Source organism: Sus scrofa, chromosome 7 (genome assembly GCF_000003025.6).
Source record: "Sus scrofa isolate TJ Tabasco breed Duroc chromosome 7, Sscrofa11.1, whole genome shotgun sequence".
In the NCBI taxonomy this organism is placed as follows: Eukaryota; Metazoa; Chordata; class Mammalia; order Artiodactyla; family Suidae; genus Sus; species Sus scrofa.
In genome coordinates, this window is record NC_010449.5 from 28,983,833 (window position 1) to 29,002,311 (window position 18,479).

At 46.5% G+C, this 18,479-nt stretch overlaps 1 protein-coding gene across 27 annotated transcripts in view; it reads left to right on the forward strand.

Annotated features, from left to right (window-relative positions):
• Nucleotides 1–18,479, forward strand: part of DST (dystonin) — a 487,727-nt gene that overhangs the window by 171,410 nt on the left and 297,838 nt on the right. The gene's annotated exons all lie outside the window — the stretch shown is intronic.

The following is an 18,479-nucleotide window of genomic DNA, read 5'->3' on the forward strand; positions in this document are numbered from 1 at the left end:
GGGCAATTTCATTTACAAATGCAGAGGTTAGCCTTCTTTTGAAAAAACAAAACAGGCCATCTGGTAACCCTTGGCCCTCATATTCCAAGGCAACGATTGGCAGAAGCTGAGCAGGGGGTCACCCTGGTTCCTGCGTCCCCCTCGCCTTGAGCTCAGCCTGTTGCTGACCCTTGGCCTCTGTCTGTTGGTGCCAAATACAAATGCAGAGACAGGGTTTTGGGTGAAGGAGAGAGAACAAGATAGCTTTGTTGCTTTGCCAGGCAAAGGAGGCCACAGCAGACTAATGTCTTAAAGACTGTGCCCCCCCTGGGAGAGATTGGGAGGTGGTTTTATAGTTTGGGGAGTGGAAAACAGGGCCGCAGATAAGGATCAGGGGAGAGGCAAGCTTGCATGGCTTTTCAGAGCCGGTGATCCTTCTCTCTGGAAATGAAGAAGGCTTCATTGACATCTTCCATTTGTTGAGGGCTTTAGCTCTGTGGATGAACTCAAAAGTATTGTTATCCACGTTCCCGGAGGGGGACCAGGGCCCTGCCCCAAGGCTGTACCGCTGTCTCTTGACTGTTCCTCGCTGGTCTCTTCACCCCCCTCCCTTCCCGGATTAGCAACTCTCTGCACCTGCTTTTTGGAACCCAGGCAAGGTCAGGGAGGCTGAAGCCCATTCCCCAAAAACAAGAAATGGGGGATACAGGAAAGCCTGTGTGCGCAGGAGCCCACAAGGCCTTGCTTGGTCTCACCTCCCCATGGTCACGGACGGGGCGGGCCGGCCGGTCGGTCTCCTGAGTGTGTTGGGTAAGAGGTGTGCAGACGGCAGCCTTTTGTCTGTAGGTGTGTAGGCTTTTGTGGTGTTTGTCTGGGTCGGGGAGAGGAAGTGAAAAAAGCATGTTAATTCAGTATGGGGGTGGTTATACGGGACGCACAGTGAAGAAATGTTACCTGGTGACCAGTACTTAGGAGGGCCCGAGGCTCAGAAAAGAATATAAAGACAGGTCGGGAGTGCCCGCCATGGCTCAGCTGTTAATGAGTCTGACTAGCATCCATGAGGACACAGGTTTGATCCCTGGCCCTGCTCAGTGGGTTAAGGATCTGGTGTTGCCGTGAGCTGTGGTGTAGCTTGCAGATGTGGCTGGGATCCCGCGTTGCCGTGGCTGTGGTGTAGGCTGGCGGTTACAGCTCCAAATCAGCCCCTAGCCTGGGAACCTCTGTATGCTGTGGGTGAGGCCCTAAAAAACCAAAAAAAAAAAAAAAAAAAAAAAAAGACAAGTGTACTAGTTATCTATTCTGCATAACGAACGTTTAAAGTTGTGGAATAGTTGACCTACAATGTTGTGTTAGTATTTTTTTTTTAATTTTAATGATTTTAATTTTTTTTTCCATTATAGCTGGTTTGCAGGGTTCTGTCAGCTTTCTACTATACAGCAAGGTGACCCAGTTACGCATACATGTATACATTCTTTTTCTCACATTATCATGCTCCGTCATAAGTGACTAGATATAGTTCCCAGTGCTACACAGCAGGATCTCATTGCTTATCTGTTGTGTTAGTTTCAGGTGAACAGCAAAGTGATTCTGTTTTATATATATACTTTTTCAGATTCCTTTCCCATATAGGTTTTTATAGGATATTGAGTCACGTTCCCTGTGCTATACAGCAGATCCTTGTTGATTAATTCTTTTATGTATAGCAGTGTGTTTCTTTTAATCCAAAACTCCTAATTTATTCCCCTCCCACAACCAAAAGTTTGTTTTCTGTGTCTGAGTGTCTATTTCTGTTTCATGAAGTTCATCTGTATTATTTTTATTAGATTCCACCTGTTAGTGATCCCATATGAGATTTGTCTCTCTCTTACTTCACTTGGTTGGATCATCTCCATCCATGTTGCTGGGATTTTCCATGTAACAAATTACTCACCAGCCTAGAAGCTTTAAACAGTATTTACCATCTCACGGAGCCTGGGAGTGGCTTCGCTGGGAGTTGGGGGCTGGTCTGTCACCAGAAGGCAGGCAGCCTGGTCGTCAGGCCAACAGAAGGCGAGGGGTCCCGGGCTTACCCTGGGGGTTGTCCCCAGGGGCTGGCCACTGCTGTGATGTACCTGTGGCCACCACCTTCCTGAGGGCCCTGGGCCCTATGTAATGCCACTTCAGAGCACCCTGTGACAAAATGACCTGTGATCTGAAATGTTCTCTTCTGCTAAGTGACCCTGATTCTCACTGTTTACTTTTGAATATAAACCTGAATAAAAACAACGGGGAGTTTTAAAGAGCATGTCGTTTGTTGCCTTAGTTTTGTAGTTTTTTAGACTGGAGATGCTGCCTGGTAACCACGTGGTCAGAGTCACATGAAGGACCAGCTGCAGCTCTGGTAGTGGACAGAAGACATTTGTACGTTTGACTCGCAGGAGAGAGTAATCTGGCCACAGCCCCCCACCCGACCCCTGCCACACCGAGAGCATCGGAGCATAGAAACATCATTTAAGAAACATCTCTTGGAGTTCCAGTCATGGCTCAGTGGTTAACGAATCCGACTAGGAACCACGAGGTTGCGGGTTCGATCTCTGGACTCACTCAGTGGGTTAAGGACCTGGCGTTGTGAGCTGTGGTGTAGGTCGCAGATGCAGCTTGGATCCCGCGGTGCTGTGACTCTGGCGTAGGCCGGCGGCTACAGCTCCGATCCTAGCCTGGGAACCTCCATATGCCGCAGGAGCAGCCCTAGAAAAAGGCAAAAAGCCAAAAGAAAAAAAAAGAAAGAAAGAAACATCTCTTGATTCAGCTCATAAAGAACTTAGGTCTCTTTTTATTCATGTTTTCCCCTTCATAAAAGAATTCAGATGTTATACTGAAAAATTTACTCTGTCCATTAAGGTGTAAATTTGACATTTGGTTTTGCCAAATGATAAAGTGCTTATATGGCAGAAGTTGGCCCACAGTCTAAAATTATACTTACTTTTAAAAGTTGATATTTGGATAGGTCAGTTTTCTTCCCATTGCTCAACCCTGACGTTTAAAATAGCCTGGAGCCCACCTGATCAGGTGTAACTTTCCCCTGCTTCTGCTGCGGTGTCTCTTAAGGAAAGCAGTTTCTTAGTAATGCTGGGGTTCTTTTATTTTCTCGCTTGAATATTCACACTTGAGGTTATGATTGCACAGACCACGCACCAGCCTGGTGACTCTGATGTAACCTTGCAGTAGGGTGAGAAAACATTTTGCAGCTGAGCTTAAAAGGTCACGCACTCCCTGAACTTGTAGGTAAAATTTGGTGTCTGTGTACATGTGTGATGTGCATTTGAAAGGAAGCCTGCAGATTTCACCAGATTCTCCAAGGGACCTGTGATCCCCACACTGCTAATGACTCTGTGTTTTGTGCCATTTTAACCCCTGGTTGTGATTAATTTTGCTGTTATGTTTGTGCAGTCAGTGTTTGTGGCAAACAGGGAACAGATATTTCTATTTTTTGCATAGGCAAATGGAGTCTTGCCATTTTACCCACAAATACGCAAAACTAAAACATCTACGTGAATATTTTGACCCAGGGCCTTTGTACTTCTTTGACAATGATTTATAACTTTCGAATTGTTGGAGATAAACATTTTTACCATGTAATGTACAGACGTCCTCACACTCCACATTCGATTCGGGAAATTCTGGTGTCTCCTTAAATGACACTGCATTCTTGAACTATTACGTGACAGCCACAGCCAGAATGTCGGGGGACAACTGCTCTTCGCAGACAATTTTAGTCGCATACCAGGGTGAGGATTAGCGCTCATCTAAATTGGGGGCCCCGTGAAAAAGAATTTATGAACTTCCAAAGTGATGCCCAGTTTTCTTAGGTAATGTTTTTCATTCTGTTCCCTTTTGAAGAGACTCTATTATCTAACAGGAATTCAGTTAAAATACCTCTTGGTAATTGGATGGTCAGTGTTCATTTTAAAACACAAGTTATTCTGAGATGTGGTGGCTCTCAGGCTGTATGTATACTGTCCAGAAGAAAGGGTTTTTTTTTGTTGGTTTGTTTTTTAATAAACGGAGCTCTCTTTTCTCCAACTTCCACTTTATTCCTCAATAGTTAGTTTCCTGGCTGGTTATTTGTTTGTTTACATGCTTAAAGGCAGCAGGTTTTTTTGTTTGTTTGTTTGTTTGTTTGTTTGTTTTTCCCCCCCGAGAGTCCCACTTTAAGGAGCAGCAAAAACTAGTATGGGGAAGATTCTAGTTCATCTTTTCGAACCTGTATGACTTTGAAGAACTGGGCACAGGGAGCACGGCAGTTGTGTCCTATCAGCAGTGGTCGCAAAGCTCCAGTTCTGGGAAGATGAAGGGAACAGATTAGGGTGTCTCACGCTCAGGGTTGAAATTTACTCACAGGCTTTGACGTTAGGTGCAGTTACGATCTTTTGGATTAAATTAGGCTGGTGTCCTGCTTAACCACGAAGGTGTGTTTATTATGTCGCTACTTTGACAGCTGGAAGATAACGTGCACAACACAGGTCACATCGCCCTGTCTAGTGTCATGACAAGACCACAGTTCTGGGTGGGACAGTTTCAAGCTGGGACCTTTCTTATTTGTTTAAGTTCTCTGAACCTAACTTTTTACCACAGGTATGGCTTTCTGGTTACTGTTGTATTACTAATCTCCTTTACCTGCTTTGAAGGAGTCCAGTGGGGGCCTGACATCGATGACGTCATCACATACCTGTACCATTGTCACCGATGTGGATGCGGCGAAGGGCAGCTTCGTGGGGCAAGGAGAGAAATGACGGGGTTTGATGGAGGAAGTCATCTAAGGAACATTGAAACGTTACTCTTTAGCTCGAATCATGGAAATAGTTGTGGAGCTTTCCCCACTCTTGCTTCTTGAGATTTCATTTCCGCTTTCCGTGTCCCTTTTCTGTGTGTCATAGTAACTCCATTTGGGAATTGGGCAGGATATGGATCATAAGGTAACATGAGACTAAGCATTTTGAGGGCAGGGAATAATGTTTTAGATGAATAGCCTTTGAGAGCCGATTTTTACAACTGCACTGCGCTCCGCCTGTTTATTCCTCTCTGCCCTCACGGATCTTTGTACCGCCTGTGTAGATTTTTGCCGTTTCCAGATTCCAGCTGTAGAATCATACAGCCTGCAGCCTTTTTGCATTTGTCTTTGTTCACTTTGCAGTGTACCGTGAAGGTTCCTCTGTATCTCCTCATGGCTTGATAGCTCATTTTTTCTTTGTCTAGCATTTACCTTTGTGTGTGTGTGTGTGTGTGTGTGTGTGTGTGTGTGTGTGTGTGTGTGTTTTAGGGCTGCACCTGCGGCATATGGAGTTTACCAGGCTAGAGGCAACTGAGGTCTACACCACAGCCACATCGGTGTAGGATCCAACCTGCATCTGCGATCTACACCACGGCTCATGGCAACGCCAGATCCTCAACCCAGTGAGGCCAGGGATCAGACTTGCATCTTCATGGATACTAATTGGGTTTGTAACTCGCTGAGTCACAACGTGAACTCCATCTTTTTCCAGCATTTACAATAAAAAAAAATAAGTGTTTCCCTGTGGCACAGTGAGTTAAGTATCCAGTGTTTTCACTGCTGTGGCTCAGGTTCAATCCCTGCCCCCAGAACTTCTGCATGCCACGGGTGTGGCAAAAAATATCAGAATTAAAAATCAGGCGTTCCCATTGTGGTTCAGTGGGTTAAGAACCCGACATAGTATCCGTGAGGATTCAGGTTCGATCCCTGGCCTCACTCAGTGGGTTAAGGATCCAGCATTGCCATGAGCTGTGGTGTAGGTTGCCGACTCGGCTTGGATCCTCTATTGTGGTGGCTGTGGTGTAGGCCGGCGGCTACAGCTGCCATTAGACCCCTAGCCTGGGAACCTCCATATGCCAGAGGTGCAGCTCTAAAAAAAAAATTAAAGAAATAAAATTAAAAAATGAATAAAGCTTCTGTAATCATTGCGTGCACATTGTGTGTGGGCATAAGTTTTCATTTTGTCTGGGTAAATACCTATGAGCGTGATTAATGGATTATATGGTGAGACTGTGTTTAGCTTTGTATGAAACTGTTAGTCTGCCTTCCAAAGTGGCTGTGCTGTTTGCATTTCTGTCAACAACAAATAAGAATTTCTGTGGCTCCATGTGCTTGTCAGCATTTGATGTTGTCTAGGGTTTTAGATTTTGTCCATTCTAAGAGGTGTGTCCTGGTATCTCCTTGTTGTTTTAGTTTGCATTTCCCTAAGGCCTGTGACCGGGGCCGTCTTTTCATGTGCTTGTTTGACATTTGTCTGTCTCCTTTGGTGAGGTGACTGTTTTGATGTTTTGCCACTTTTCTGTTGGCTTTTTTGTTTTCTTGTTACTGAGCTTTGGGAGTTCTTTGTATATTTCGTGTATTTTAAGTAATAGTGCTTTTTCAGATACGTAGTCTACAAATATGTTCTCTCTGTCAGTAGCTGGTCTTTTTCTCTTAACAGTATCTTCTGCAGAGCAGAAGTTTTTGATTTTAATAAAGTCCAACTTACTGCTTTTCGTGCTCATGGATGTGTTATTGTATTTACAAAGCTAGCGCAGGGAGTTCCCGTTGTGGCTCAGTGGTTAACAAACCTGACAAGTATCCATGAGGATGTGGGCTTGATCCCTGGCCTTGCTCAGTGGGTTAAGGATCTGGCGTTGCCGTGAGCTGGGGTGTAGGTTGCAGACACAGCTCAGATCCTGCGTTGCTGTGGCTGTGGTGTAGGCTGGCAGCTGCAGCTCTGATTCAACCCCTAATCTGGGAATTTCCATATGACTTGGGTGCGGCCCTAAAAAGACCAAAAAAAAAAAAAAAACAAAAAAAAGTAAAAAGCTATTAAGGAATCCAAGGTCACCTAGATTTTCTTCTGTTACTGTCTGGAAGTTTTATAGTTTTGCATGAAGGTCTGTGATCCATTTTCAGTTAATTTTTATGAAAGGTCTGTGTCTAGATTCACGTATTGTGCATGTGGGTGTCCCGTTGTTCAGCATCATTTGCTGAAAGGGTTATCCTTTCTCTTTTGAATTGCCTTTGCTTTTGTCAGAGATGAGTGACATTGTGTTGTTCTATTTCTGGGTTCCCTGTTCTGTCCGATTGATGTGTGTGTCAGTCATCAAGATGGGTGTTGGCGAGAAGACAGTGGCTTCATAGTAAATCTTGAACTTGGGCGATGTCAGTCTGTCACCCTCGTTCTTCTTTAGTATTATGTTGTCTATTCCGGGCTGAAATATTTTTTTATACCTGAAGAAGAAGCACTTGGTAAATATTCTTTGTTGAGAATCTTTTTTTTCCCAAACATAGTAGCAATAGTGGTTTTTTTTTTTTTCTTTTTTTTTCTTTTTTTGGTCATGCCCATGGCATGCAGAAGTTTCTGGGCCAGGAATTGAACCAGAGCCACAGCAGTGACAACACCGGATCCTTAACCCACTGAGCCACCAGGGAACTCCCAATAGTGGGGTTTTACTTATTTTTATTTTTTGTATTGAGGGTCACTTGTGCAGTATATGGAAGTTCCCAGGGGAGGGGTCACATTGGAGCTGCAGCCACTGGCCTGCAACCCCAGCCACAGCAACACAGGATGCAAACCTCATCTGCAGCCTAAAGCACAGCTCACGGCAATGGCCAGATCCTTTACCCCACAGAGCAAGGCCAGGGCTGGCACTGCATCCTCATGGTTACTAGTTGGGTTCGTTACTGCTGAGCCATGACGGGAACGCCCCAATAGTGGTTTTTTAAATCATAAGTCCCATCTGTTAATTCTGCTGAAATCCCTCCAGTGGCTTCCCATTTCTGTGAGCGTCACGTTGAAGGTCCTTGCAATGGCTTGCCTGGTCCTCCAGGACCCAGCTGTCCTGGGGTTCCTCTCTGACGTCCTCTCTTCATGCTCTGTCCCCTCATCTTTTCCTTCTAGACACAGTGGCGCCCTGGGGCTTGCTTAAGCATGTCCTGTCCTAGGGCCTTAGCAGTAGCTGTGGTCGCTGCCTTGAATTTCTTCTCCTCGATGTCTTTTTTTTTTTTTCCTTTGTAGAGCCATACCCACGGCATAGGGAGGTTCCCAGGCTAGAGGGTGATTTTGAGCTGCAGCTGCCCGTCTACACCACAGCCCCAGCAACATGGGATCCCAGCTGCATCTGCAACCTACACCACAGCTCACGGCAATGCTGGAAACTTAACCCACTGAACAAGCCCAGGGATTGAACCCAAATCTTCATGAACGTTGTGTCAGGTTCTTAACCTGCTGAGCCACAATGGGAACTCCGAGTTTTGTAAGAAAATGCTTCTCGTGGAGTTCCTGTTGTGGCTCAGTGGTTGGCAAATCCAACCAGGAACCATGAAGTTTCGAGTTTGATCCCTGCCCTTGCTCAGTGGGTTAACGATCCAGCGCTGCCGTGAGCTATTGGTGTAGGTTGCAGACACGGCTCGGATCCCACGTTGCTGTGGCTCTGGCGTAGGCCGGTGGCTCCAGCTCCGATTAGACCCCTAGCCTGGGAACCTCCATGTGCCATGGGAGTGGCCCTAGAAATGACAAAAAGACAAAAAGAAAAAAAAAAGGAAATACTTCTCGTACTTTATCATAGCAGGTGTGAGTATGAGTGTGTGTGTGTGTAAGACTGAATCACTGTGCTGTAGGCCAGAAACTAACACGAAGTTGTAAATCAGCTATACTTCAATTAAAAAAAAATCAAAAAAATAGTTCCCTGGTGGCTTCGCAGTTAAGGATCCAGCATTGTTGCTGCCATGGCATAGGTTTGATACCTGGCCTGGGAACTTCCATGTACTGCAAGTGTGGCCCAAAAAAAAAAGTTCCCTGGTGACCTTCAGAAGCATGCTGAGCATGTGTACGTGTGTGAGACAGTAAGACTGTGGGATGAACAGGTCATGGGGTCTCTGGGAACATGGGCCACAGCCCAGTTACACTGCCACCAGGTGACAGCCCGGGCCCAGTGACCGAGCCCTCCCTGTCCATCCAGCAAGCCAATGGCCCAGGGTCACATACATATTTGCTGACTGTGGCTTTGGTGTCCTTTGCTTTTTCACTCTCCTGCCTCCTAACATGTTCCTTCCTAATGTCCTTCCTACTTCCTTCCTGTCCTAGTTTTCTTCCCCTTTTTTAAACCACATATTTGAATATCTTCTTCTCTTCTGGGCAGTGCGCTTGCCGGGAACACAAAGAGATGAACCAAGGTCTTTGCTCTCCAATTGCGCCCTGACCAGAGAGGGGGCTGGGTTTGTATGCAGAGACCTGAACCTGCAGCCGGGGGTCCCAGGCCACTGGTGCAGGGGGAGCGAGGGAGGGCAAGTGTGTGATGGGGCTCCCGAAATTAGAGAAGAGTGACAGTGACCCAAGGTGGTGGCCCAACAGTTCAGATGATTTGACCAAAAATAGTCTTGGGAAAAGAGCTTGCTGCTTTGCTTGTGGGTGACGTGCACTTTTCAATGTGGCCACTAGGGGGCGCAGAACCACTGGGCTGTGACGGTCCCAGAGACTCCTGTCCAGGTAGGAGCTGTGGGAACCAGACTGTGTCTTGGTCTCTTCTCAGGACACCTGGGACCGTGAGTGTGGGAATGTTTGCGCGCGCGCGTGTGTGTGTGTGTGTGCATGCAAGTGTGTGTATGCTGCGAAACACTTTGCCTATGAGGAACAGGCGGTTAGATTGGCAGGAGACTTCTTACTGAACTGTAACCACAGTTAGGTGGGATTATTATTAATCTGCATTTATAAAGCTGGTTATGTTATTATTCCATAATAATAATATTTGAAAACCTTGGGGTAATTGTGTGCTAACTGTAAGTATATTGTCTGAGGGTAATAAGCATAGGTGAGAGAGCACTGGAGTTCTTGTGAGGTTAGACCACTATTTCTTTTCTTTTTCTTTTTACAGCTGCACCTGCGGCATATGAAAGTTCCCAGGCTAGAGGTTGAATCGGAGCTGCCGCTGCCAGCCTACACCACAGCCACAGCCACGCCAAATCCTTAACCTACTGAGCGAGACCAGGGATCCAACCTGCATCCTCACAGAGATTATGTCAAGTTCTTAACCTCCTGAGCCACAGTGAGAACTCCTGGACAGTATTTCTTAAAGTAACAAGTCCTTTCGTCTTTTTTTCTCTCTCAGTTAAATTGATGACATTACTTGACCTAATGTGGGGTCTTTGGGGGTGTATCTGTGATGTGTGAGGCACTTCGGGGCCCATCCAGTCCTGCTTGCATCTAAAACACTTTGTTTTCAGGCCGCAGTGTTTGGGCCATGTCAGCATCTTTATTGTCTGGGTTCCGAAACCCCTCACTGCACCAAACCAAGAAGGGAACTTGGCAGCATGCAGGTGGCAAGAGGATTGTACTGTCCTGGGGGTTCCTGATAGTCATGAACACTTTGGGAAATAGAAACGACGCCACCTGCTGATGATATAAAGTATAGCGAGAAAGTCATTCTAGTAGTTATAAGATTAGTTTCTTGAGATAGACATTGTTACTACTTGTGTTTGATGATTTTTACATTTTTTATTTTAAATTTATTATTATTATTATTTTTTGGCCGCACTCACGGCACGTGGAAGTTCCCCAGCCGGGGATCAAACCTGCACCACAGCAGTGACAATGCTGGATTCTTAATTCACTGAGCCACCAGCGTGCATAAGTGTTTCTTAAAAGTTTCCTATAGAAGTTCCTGTCGTGGCTCAGTGGTTAATGAATCTGACTAGGAACTATGAGGTTTCAGGTTCAATCCCTGGCCTTGCTTAGTGGGTTAAGGATCTGGCGTTGCCATGAGCTGTGGTGTAGGTCGCAGACATGGCTCGGATCTGGCGTTGCTGTGGCTGTGGTGTAGGCCGGCGGCTACAGCTGTGATTAGACTCCTAGCCTGGGAACCTCCATATGCCGCGGGTGCGGCCCTGGAAAAGACGAAAAACCAAAAAAAAAAAATTTTTTTTTTAAAGTTTGCTATAGAGACCCACAATAACAGTGGCTTAAAAATGATCTCTTTTGGAATGGACTTTCCAAAAATGCAGTTTCTTTGCTGCTTTCTGCATTGAAGGCTGGTCTCATCTCCTCCCCTGTAGCCTCTGGGTACCTGGGTCGCTTGTGACCAGCAGACTTTGGGGATGTGTCTTGTACACTTAGGTCAGGAACGGGGTGCCACTTCCACCCTGTTCCCTGGGACTCCCGTGCCAGAGCCCTGAGGTCACCGTTCCATAAGGCTGCACAGAGAGGCCCATGTCTGGTTGCAGCCCCAGAGGAGGTCCCAGCTTGAGGGGGAGTGAAGAGGCCTCCGCGTGACTCCAGCCTCCCGCCCTCAAGCCCTTCTAGCCTCTGGGTTTGGGCAGCTGAGGCTCCAGAAACAAGACGTTCCCCTGGGCTGGTGAGTTTCTGACCCCAGAGTTGGTGCGCAGAATACAGTGATTGTTTTACAGAGTTAAGTGTTGCAGAGGGTTGTTACCAGCATTGCGATGGCGGCAGAGACCCAGGTACCTTCTGTCACTGTGCTTTGCCTTCCTAGCCTGTTACCCGCGCACGGTTCTTAGCTGTGTGGCCGCCACAGCCGGCTCCCAGCCAGCGGGACCGAGGATGTCCCTTCCTCTAAAGGACACGTCCCAGAAGGAGCACAGTCACTTCCGCTCACACCCCATCAGTGGAGCCAGGACTTGGACAGCTGACTCGGGGGAGGGTCCCTGGGAGGGGAGTCTGTTCCTGTGCTCAGCTTCCCAGCCAGGAGAAAGGAAAAAAGAGGGAAGAAGGGACGAAGGGAACCCGTATCTTTCATAGAACATTCCTAGAAGTTACCCTGGGACACTTCTGCGTTCATTTCACTGACCAGAACTTTCTTATTTGGCCATGCCGGCTCCAGGAAGGCGGGGAGGTGTAGTTTTCATTCCAGGCAGCCCTGTGCCCCTTGGAAATCAGAGTTCCTGTTGCTGAGGAACCTGATGGGAGTCCAGAAGGCTCAGTCAATTCAGAAAGAACTGTCGTCCACATGACACATTGCAACATTGAAAATGGAGAGTAAGATTGTGCTGGTTGACACGTGTGTCCACATGAGGCTCCCAGCCATCCCTCCCCCATCGGTACAAACCCTTGGGCCTGTGGGGACATCTGATGTTTACTGGCCGATGGCACATGGCCTGTACCGACTGTCACTGTCTTGGCCTCAGCTCCCAAAGTCTGTCCTGAAAGAGAACAAGCCTGTTTCTAGTATGTACATAATGGGGCCGCCTGTCACTGTTTCGCAACGGTCCAAAGTTGCTTTGTTTGAGGTTCTGCTTTTCTAAAAGCCGACTTTGCTCCCTGGAAGGACTCTTTTCTCTGTTTGTTTTAGAATTGGAATAATCGGAATGAATATCTTAGCTGTTTGTGGCCCAAGTCCGAACTAGTTGTGAGACACTGGTTCTTCCCTGAACCCCAAAGAACTTTTAATACATCTCCGGGGAGGTGCCGAGACTGTTGTTCTCCGTGGAAAGCAGCTTTTCTGCCTGTGTAGTCGGGTGAATCGCGTGATTCATGGTTAGCCTTGGAAAGGCAGAGAACGCCTTTCTTTTCCAGCTACTCTGTGTCTTCCTGAGCTCCGTCCTCCGGGGAGTAAAGAAAATGTGCTAAGTTGCGCCTCTTCTCAAGGTCAGGGGTGGTCACGGGCTCCGTGGTCCTGTCTCCTGGTTAAAAATGCCTGGTGGCAGGTAGGCCCTGTCTTGGTCTTTCCTCTGGGCACCTGGGGGAGAGGTGGCTTCTGCGACCTCATCCTCCTGGGGAGGAGCGTGCCGCGCTGCAGTCTTTCTCCTGCCTTTCAGCTCCTCTGCCTCGGGCTCCTTCCCAGCCTGATGCTCGGCCATGGCGTTTACTGGACTTCACCTTGGGTCCCGCTGGTGCGCACACCCCTGGGAGGTCTGGCTGGGGTGCACCCTGGCTCCCGTCCCATGTGACCTGCTCTGTTCCCCCAGCTACAGGGCCCCTTCGTCCAGCCAGGGGCGTCTGGCCAGCGCCCCAGCCAGGCTCACGGGTCCCGCTGTGTTTGGTCTGTACCACGTAGACCTGAGGTGGCCTCCTTGGCAGGGTCCCCGGTGGGGAGAGAGGCTAGGGGTCCCCTTCTGCCTCTGTCACTCCTCACCTCCTCCCACGACTGCAGCCTGGACCAGGGGCGCCAGTCTGGCTCCCGCCTCTCTCCCCTGTCTCCCAGCCCACACCCCGCTCCTTTTAGTGAGTCCCGTGGCTCTGCTGTCAGAGCTGGAAGGATGTCTTTTCTGCCGTGAAGGAGAATTCCATGACCTCCTGATGGAAAGGAGGCAGGAGGGGAAAGGAATAAATTTGTAAAATTCTCTTTAGATGATACATGGCTCACAAAGGTCAACCATCTTGCTGAATAATCCGAGTTTGCAAGTTGGAATCCATCTTTTTGTAGCATTTCTAATAATTTCTTTCTTTTTTTGTTTTGGCCATGCCTGTGGCAGGTGGAAGTTCCTGGGCCAGGGATCGAACCTCTGCCACAGCAGTGACCATGCTGAGTCCTTAACTGCTAGGCCGCCAGGAAACTCCTTTAATTTCTTTTCTTTTTCCTTCCTTTCTTTCTTCCTTCCTTTCCTTTCTTTCTTTTCTTTTCTTTCTTCCTTCCTTTCCTTTCTTTCTTTCTTTCTTTCTTTCTTCCTTCCTTCCTTCCTTCCTTCCTTTCTTTCTTCCTTCCTTCCTTCCTTTCCTTCCTTTCTTTCTTTCTTCCTTCCTTTCTTTCTTTCTTCTTTCCTTCCTTTCTTTCTTTCTTTCTTTCTTTCTTTCTTTCTTTCTTTCTTTCTTTCTTTCTTTCTTTCTTTCTTTCTTTCTTCCTTTCTTCCTTCCTTCCTTTCCTTCCTTTCTTTCTTCCTTCCTTTCTTCTTTCCTTTCTTCCTTTCTTCCTTCCTTCCTTCCTTCCTTCCTCCCTTTCTTTCTTTCTTTCTTTCTTTCTTTCTTTCTTTCTTTCTTTCTTTCTTTCTTTCTTTCTTTCTTTCTTTCTTCTTTTTAGGATTGCATCTGTGGCATATGGAAGTTCCCAGGCTAGGGGTAGAATTGAAGCTTAAGCTGTTGGCTTATGCCACAGCCACAACCACACCAGATAGAGCTGCACCTGTAATCTGTGCTGCAGCTTGTGGCAACCCGGATCCTTAACCCACTGAGTGAGACCAGGGATCAAACCCACATCGTCAAGGAGATTGGTCGGGTTCCTAACCCCCTCAGCCACAACGGGAACTCCAAATGTCTGTTCTTTTAGGCTGATTAACCCTTTGTGTCCAAAGGCAAAGGAGAACCTGTGACTCCTTTTCAAAGTATTATCTTACGCTGAATAATCTGAGTTTGCAAGTTGGAATCCATCTTTTTGTAGCATTGCAGGGTCCTTAAACTCTGCATCCTCCGGGTCAGTCTTTGGCGGTAGTTCTAGAAGGATGTGGGATTCGGTAATCCAGGGATAGGGTTCGAGGCCTGGTGACCAGCTAGGTAGGTGGTTTAAATCGCTCTCATTGTCTTGAGCCTCAGTCTTTTCATCCCGAGGTGTGAATCATCCCTAACTCAGAAAGTCTGTGTGCGTGTAAAGTGGGAGAACTGGGTGGCAGGAGGGCTGGAGCCAGTGTGTTCACATCTGCTCACGCACATCTGCTCACCTGGAGCTGCTTCTCCAGGCTGCTCTGTCCTCCTGGGCCCAGGGGTCCTGGCGGGGGGTAGGTTTCGGACGATGCTGGTCACCCCGCCCTGATTCGCTCCTACAAGTGGCCAGCATGCTTCCCCTTCTGTGTCCGGTATCTTGTTTTTTGTTATCGCCTCTGTATAGGAAAAGCCATGATGGCAAAGGCTATATTTTATAGACTTATATCCATCCCATAATATTCCTCTATCATGAGCTCCTTTTAGCCAGTTCTTTCCACTTCTTATATATTTCATGCTTTTTAGGGTGTTTTTGGTACTTCTGGGGCACACTTTGCAGATGAAAAAAAAATAGGCATTGGTTGGTATTACCAGAAATTAGTGAGAGGATAATCCAGCTGTAATTACTTTATAATCCTATTTCCTGTCTGATCCCTTTCGGATTCTGAAAAATACCCTACCTCTGAATAACTTGTAACTAGCTGCATTTATCCAGGATGCATAAAATAAAGAACATAGATCTCAATTTAAATATTTTGTCCATATGCAGTTTTGACTGAGAAGTATTTTTAGATTTAAGAACTGTGAGGGCCCTTAGGAAATGTATTGTATTACTAGGTGGGGTTTTCTCACCTGGCCTATTAATATTAGCTGCTCTGACCCTGACCATGATTGTGAATTTTCTTTTAGGGTCCCTAAAACTCAGAACAATGAGCTGAGTCTCCATCAAAAACTGTAACCTCCTGTTTATTAGTAGGGACGCTTCCACAATTGTGGGATGAGTTTATGCAGTTAACACCAGGCTATTAGCCTCCTGAATACTGAGGTTCTCTGCTGCTTTAAGCAACCCGCTCCCCAGTCTTGACAACATCTAAAACTGGTTTGGCACAGGAAGCTCTTGGCTTAAATATTTACTTATCACCCTCTTCATGTTTTAGCTATATTGCTTGTATTTTGCCCGTTTTATAAGATTATTGTTTCTTGTCTTACCAAACATGTAACTGAGCCTCCAACACAAATAATGATGACTAGGAGACCTGAAACAGTTAATCAAGTATAGGAGTTCCCTTTGTGGCTCAGTGGGTTAAGAACCGGACTAGTATCCATGAGGTTGTGGGTTCGATTCCTGGCCTGGCTCAGTGGGTTAAGGATCCAGTGTTGCTGTGAGCTGTGGTGTCGGTTGCAGACGACACTCGGATCTCGCATCGCTGTGGCTGTGGTGTAGGCCAGCAGCTGCAGCTCCGATTCAGCCCCTAGCCTGGGAACCTCTATGTGCTGCAAGTGTGGCCCTAAAAAAAAAAAAAATCAAATTTATGGTTCTTTACCAGATCAGTTATTGTACTAGTGTAACTCTAGATATGAAGATGCGACAAGGGGGAATATTTTCCTGGACCCTAACAGACTTGTAAGGCAGGTGTGGTCCAGAAACTTTAGTCTGCTGTGATAAGGCCTAGTCCTAGCCCTTTGAATGGCCTACCAAGGATATTGTCACCACACCTGGGAAGTCATCTCTCTTTTATCACTCTAAACTCTTTATGGCTTACAGGTATTTTTTGACAGTTGCCGTGAATCTGCATCTAATGTTTGTGACATTTGGATTCTGGTGGTCATGTTTCTTAGCTCTGGATCTTCTCAAGGGTCGGTTACTATAATTACGCCGACTCAGATTTCGCATATATTTAGCTAAGGAATATTCTCGCAGCTCTGGAGATGATAAAGGAAATGGCCTATGTTCAGAGTCAGCTGAGCACAGTTTGCTCTTTAGTTCCTGTGGTGGATGACCTGCGGAAGTAAATTAAGTCTGCATCTCTTAGGGAGGGGCATAGGCTGCAAGAAGAATGATGTCCCCATCTGCAGATAGAATTAAAAAATTGTGTGGACAGAGAGAACAAAGCGGTGGTGGGAGAGCCAAGGGGGAGGGGCCAGTTGGGGGAGGGGATCAAAAGATGCTCACTACTGCGTATAAAATAAATGAGCTACAGAGTTTCCTGGTGGCTCAGCAGATTAAAGCTTTGGTGGTGTGGCTGTCACTTCTGTGGCTCAGGTTGCTGCTGTGGCACAGGTTCGATCCCTGGCCCGGGAACTTCTGCATGCCATGTGCGTGGCTGAAAAAAAAACAAGCTACGAGGATATATTATAGATCACAGAGAATATTGCTAATATTTTATAATAACTATAAATGTAGTACAACCTTTAAAAATTGTGACTCATTACGGGGGACCCTTGTAACTTATATAAGACTATCAACTATACCTCAAAAAAAACGATTAATAAAAAATAGAAAACATTGTATGACGTCAGACAAAAATCTGCCTTGATGTTGAAAGCCAATGTGTTTTCTTACACTTTTCTAAAGTGTATTTTCTTACGCTTTAGAAATATAAAGCATTAACAAGTAAGGTTTATATTTCTTCTGCTGAACGAGGGTTACAGTACTTCCACCAGAGGTCATTTGCAGGGTAGTGTCCACACTCTAGTACTTTCATTTAATTTTCATTCCTGTGGCTAAAAGGCACAGAAAGTTTTCTTTCTTTTGTAAGTCAAAATTTCATCATCAGTAGAAGAGGATTTCTGAAATGGTTGGTGTAACCACAGCGTGCTGTGTTCAGAAGCATTGCTGTGTTCTTTGCAGCAGGCTGCTTCTTGGCCCTGGGGGTTGGGGCTGTGGGGTTGCAGTCTCCCTGGAGCTGTTTTCTGTGATAGCAGGAACCTGTGAACGGTCTTGGTGTCCAATGAATGCAGTCCTGTTGCTGCTCCAGACCTCACTGTATTCCCTTGCGCTCACTCTTGTATCTCCCTAAAAATCTTCGCCAGAGAAAATTGGTTCATTTAATTCAAAAATAGGTTCAAAAACTGGAGGTAAATCTGCAGTGTCCGAGGCGGCGTGAAATTAGCAGAAGTCTCTCAGGGTGCTTTTGATGCTGCCCTGTCTTAGATTCCAGGACCTGTCAGGGGTGAGTGCATTTACATCCATCCTGCTGCACGGGAGGCTAAGCCGTCTCTTACCTGCGTGGCTTTCCTGGTTTCAGCCTCTCGATAAGTCTTTGAAATGGGGGCTGTTTTCTCCATCTTACAGAAGAAGAAAATAAATCTTAGGGAGTTTTACTAACTTGCTCCAGCCTGCAGAGAGGGGATTTGAGGCCGGGTCTTTCTGTCTTCGAAAGATGTGTGCTAACCACTTCGCTAAGGTTTTTAAGAAATAAAGGTGGTCCCTCTTCCCTCTTTCGGATGCTGTCCTCAAAGAGTCGTATGTCCTTAGCTGGCATATCTTTTGGGGTTTATTTTTTGTTTTTTGTTTTTTTGTTTGGTTTAGCTGACATCTTTAGAGATCCAGTCATCCAGGACTCTCTCTTCTCATGCATCCCGTGCTTTATCTGTGCCTAACATTACACCCTTAATTCTTGGCTTTCTCCCTGATGCATATTCCTTGAGAACCTCATTCGTTCCAACCTTACGCTCTTGCCTTCTTGCCCCCTGCATTAAAAACACATACAAATAGGAAGTTCTGTGACTCAGTGAGTTAAGGATCTAGTGTTGCCACTGCTGTGGCTCTGGTTGCTGCTGTGGCTTGGGTTCGATCCCTGGCCCAGGAACCTCTGCATGCCACAGGTGCAGCCAAAACCAAACCCAAACACGTGCAAATACAGATCAAAGAGATGAACCAAAACAGATGATACTCAACCTTATTCATAGCAAATAGCTACTCTGCTGTTGGCAAGTGCCCAACATCCATCAGCAGATGAATGAATCACCAAACGGGTACATCCGTACAGGAAAATACCGCTCAACAGTCCTGCGGGACGACTCATGGACGCTTGCAGCAGCACTGGGGAATCTCAGAAATATTCGGCTGCATGAAAGAAGCTGGACTCAAATAGACTCTGTTTATGTGAAATTTTA